General features: G+C 52.3%; 1 protein-coding gene across 2 annotated transcripts in view; it reads left to right on the top strand.

The window, feature by feature from the left end:
* The first annotated feature begins 1,482 nt into the window (after positions 1-1,482).
* The window catches only part of PLEKHM2 (pleckstrin homology and RUN domain containing M2), an 18,752-nt gene continuing 16,199 nt past the window's right edge, over positions 1,483-4,035 (top strand). The window contains exons 1-4 of one of the 2 annotated variants that reach the window (XM_012801566.2): positions 1,483-1,641; positions 2,010-2,119; positions 2,960-3,059; positions 3,515-3,602. The gene's annotated coding sequence lies outside the window, so the exon portion shown is untranslated. The remainder of the gene's footprint in view (positions 1,642-2,009; positions 2,120-2,959; positions 3,060-3,514; positions 3,603-4,035) is intronic. The other variant, XM_023509694.1, reaches the window with a different exon arrangement.

The raw sequence follows: 4,035 nt of genomic DNA, 5'->3' as shown, positions 1-4,035 counted from the left end.
CTTATACTGGAGGTGGTGAGTTCAAACCCGGCCCCAGCTAAAAAAAAAAAAAAAACTTCAACAAAAAAAAAGAAACCAGGTTACACTGATTGCATTTGTTAGGTAAAGTCCCTCTTACAATTGTGACTTGCCCCCAAAAGGTGGGTCACACACTGAGACCCCCACCCCTCTCCCTCCTTCCCTCTCTCTGCTCTTCCTAAGCATTGCTTTTTTAATGAGGAAGTTACACTAGATCTCTTAAGGATCTTTCCAGCTTTGCTATCTACCAAAGACTCTCCAATTGTAGATGTACTTGGCTTTTGAAACTTAAACAATAAAAAGCTGGACATCAGTGTTGCAGCAGGTAATACTAAAGTGTGCAAAGATGCTTCTAGCCATTGCTGAGAGGGAGTTGTGCAGTTTCTGTAGGCTTATTGCTCCTTCAGTTCTAGAAACCTTTCCTTCTGGTGCTTTGATTTGCCTGCCTCTGGGAGGAGGGAAGGGGAGCACATAGGACTGAGGTTTGTTCCCAGCGAAGAGGGCGACTCGGCTTTCTCTGGGCCACAGAGAAGAGAGGCTATTTTTGTTGTGAGGATTGAATCGTTGGCCTCTCTCCAAGAGCACATGCTTATTGGTGTGGTTGATGCATTTTACCACTGCTTCCAGAAAACACTTGAGGACACATTTGTCTCAAGAGCTTACCCGTAAGAGGAGTATTCAGGGATCTGTGCTCTTTTCTGGTGTTCTTCTCCCTTCTGGCCATTGGAAGGGCAACAGCTGGCCAGGGTGTGGCTGACATGAACTTGGAGGGACTTTTCTTCTAGGGCATCACTTGAAAGGAGCCCTCCCTCCGTAACTGTGGTTGCAGAGAACTCTGCCCAAGTATCTGAGCTTTCTTAGCCTTAACTAGGCCAATAGAGCTCCCTCGCCCTCCTTAGCCTGCTGGGGCTTGCACAGTGCTATGGTTCATCTCACCTACTATCCAAATCTCTTTTTATCATTCCAGCCTGAGAACTGTGTCCTTCTTGGAGAGGGCTTACCATGAACCTGTGCACCCAGATCCATGTCCAGCCTTGTCAGTTTCCTTAGGGAAAGCCAGTGTCCTGTGTCAGCCTCTGGCAAGAATGCCATCAGACTAGGTGCCCCAGTCCCTCAGCCCTTACTGTATGCAGAGGGTAGCTCCACGTGGGGTGTTGCTGAACTCTGGGATGTATGTGGCATTTATGTGGACAGCACTACATACCGTGCATATAGGCAGCATGGTGGCCCTGACCTGACACCTGACACCACCCGAGACCTCTGCATGGACTTGGATCCCAATCCCTTACCAGCATCAAGTTGTCATCACTTTGGGCCTCGGTGTTCTGGCTGTGAGGATGTAGCCTTTGACCCCAGAACTTCCAGTGCAGGACCAGTAGCTGGGACAGGGCAGTCTCTTTTAGTCATCACAAATATGTCATTTGACTATGATTTTCTCAGCTACCTTCTTGATGCCAGAACTTCTGTAGCCCTCCTCTTTATCTATTTCTGATGTGGGGAGCTTTTTCTCTTTCAGCTGCAGAGCTACTTTGCTGCATGTGAGGACGAGACCCCTGCCATCCGGAATCATGACAAGGTCCTCCAGCGCCTGTGTGAGCACCTGGACCACGCCCTGCTGTACGGGTGAGGTGGAGGGCGTCTCTGAAGACTGGGGAGCACAGCGGGGCACAGCCGGGGTCACAGGTAGCCTGCGGAGAGGAATCCCCAGCTTTTCTGCCTTCCCGTTTCCCCCGTGGCAGAAGGAGATTTGTCTCGCTCACGCAGGCTGTAGTCTCTAGTTATCCCTGTAAGCCGTCCGTATGCAGACAGAAGTGCTGTGGGGAAGACTAGCCACAGATGACATGATGCTGTTAGGCGTCCTGGTGGCCTTCAGAACCCTCTGGGACTCGATTCTGCCTTGAGCAGTGATGTGAAGGCTGCAGGGGCCGGCTGACTGCAGCTTCCCAGGGCAGCCCCACACAGCCCCCGGCAGCTCCCATCCTCTTTTTCAGACTCCAGGACCTCTCATCTGGCTACTGGGTGCTCGTGGTGCACTTCACTCGCAGAGAGGCCATCAAGCAGATCGAGGTGCTGCAGCATGTGGCCACCAACCTGGGGCGCAGTGAGTACTGACAGGGAGACATGGGCAAGGGACCAGCTCCACCCTCTCTGTGGGTAGCATGGGGCTCAGATTTGGCCTCAGGGTCAGCCCTGGGAGGCTGCTCCCTCGTGGTGTAAGATGCAGTGTGGTATTAAAATGCCGGCCCCCTTCAGGAGGCTTCTTTTCCCCTGCACGGGGCAGTTAGTTGGCACAGCAGTGATGGGTAAAGGAGAGCACTGCCGACCAGAGCTGGGTTCCTATCAAATCCCAGCCCCAGCACATGAGGCAGAGTCTGGTTTCTCCCACTGAGCTAGGATCAGTGTTGGCTGTAGGATTAGTGTGGAGTCCCGGTATCTCTGACCCACCTGGAGAGTGCAATCAGCACCCTTAACAAAGTTTCCTGGCCAGCTACAGGCTGGGATATGACTGGGAAAATAAAAAGCTCAGGAGTTATGGTGCCAGGCAAGAAGGCTGTTGGAGTTCCTGCTCCCCTCACCTGTTCTTTCTTTCCTTTCTGCACTCGCTAAACACTTAAAAGCCAGCACCCTCGGCTCAGCACCTGTAACTCAAGTGGCTAAGGCGCCAGCCACATACACTAAAGCTGGCAGGTTCGAATCCAGCCCAGGCCTGCCAAACAGCAATGACAACTACAACCAAAAAATAGCGAGGCGTTGTGGCAGGTGCCTATAGTCCCAGCTACTGGGGAGGCTGAGGCAAGAGAATTGCTTAAGCCCAAGAGTTGGAGGTTGCTGTGAGCTGTGACCCCACAGCACTCTACCCAGGGTGACAGCTTGAGGCTCTGTCTCAAAAAAAAAAAAAAAAAGCTAGCACCCTGACCGGCCTTCCTGTCTTTGTTCGCAGGCCGGGCCTGGCTGTACCTGGCTCTCAATGAGAACTCCTTGGAGAGCTACCTGCGGCTATTCCAGGAGAACCTGGGTCTGTTGCATAAGTACTACGTCAGGTGAGTGTCCAGAGCGGTCTGTCTCTCCCAGCCTCAGAGCCATTTCCCATGGCTCTTGTCACATGCACAGGGGTCCCACCTGGGCTCCTGTGTACAGTTTGGTGCTCTGGACCTGCCTGGTCCTCTGCCTGGACATCACTCCTGGCCAGATGCCCAAGCTTTGGCTCACCCTTTTTGGGGTTGCTACAGAACAGAGTATTTATAGCAGCCACCAAGAACCTGATGAGCCTTGTACTGCAGCTCATCTCTGAAGACACTGGCAGGACCATGCCATGTGGTTTCAAACCCAGCAGGAAAAGGCCAGGAGAGTGGGGGTGATGGCTCTATCAAGCTGCAAGCGGCCCAGGGAATGGGGTGTCATGTGTCAAATTTCAACACAGCTGGCATGTCAGTGAGATTGGGCTAAGCTGGTAACTAGACCCAGAAGCACCATGATGTCTTCTCATGTCTCGTAGGAATGCCCTGGTCTGCAGTCATGATCACCTGACACTCTTCCTGACGTTGGTGTCCGGGCTGGAGTTCATTCGGTTCGACCTGGATCTGGTGAGACAACATAGCTCTTGCTACTTGTGGAAAGGAAGAGCAGTGGGCAGGATGGGCAGAGTGGGTGGTGATTTCACATTTCATGTCTCTTTTGAGGAGCTTGTTGGCTATGAACTTGAGCAAGGCCTTGTTAGTTTAGGTGAGGGAAAGGTTTCAGGGTCATGGAAGTGGAAGGGGAGTGAGTCTCTCTTAGCTTATTTATGGCAAGAATTCCTGGCTCATGTCACTTCTCTCTCTGTCTCTCTGTACAACTTGGAGAAAAACCATATGGTCTGGAGTATCTTAGCCCAGGACTCACCTTCATGTTTAGGACATGAGCATTTAAGAAAAACAAGGCACGGCTCGGCGCCTGTGGCTCAAGCGGCTAAGGCGCCAGCCACATACACCTAAGGTGGCGGGTTCGAATCCCCAGCCCGGGCCCGCCAAACAACAA

Source organism: Otolemur garnettii, unplaced genomic scaffold, assembly GCF_000181295.1.
Source record: "Otolemur garnettii isolate 467f Iridium unplaced genomic scaffold, OtoGar3 scaffold00009, whole genome shotgun sequence".
NCBI classification, from domain to species: domain Eukaryota; kingdom Metazoa; phylum Chordata; class Mammalia; order Primates; family Galagidae; genus Otolemur; species Otolemur garnettii.
The sequence above is the reverse complement of the archived record's forward strand: the minus strand, read 5'-3'. Positions and strand labels throughout refer to the sequence as shown.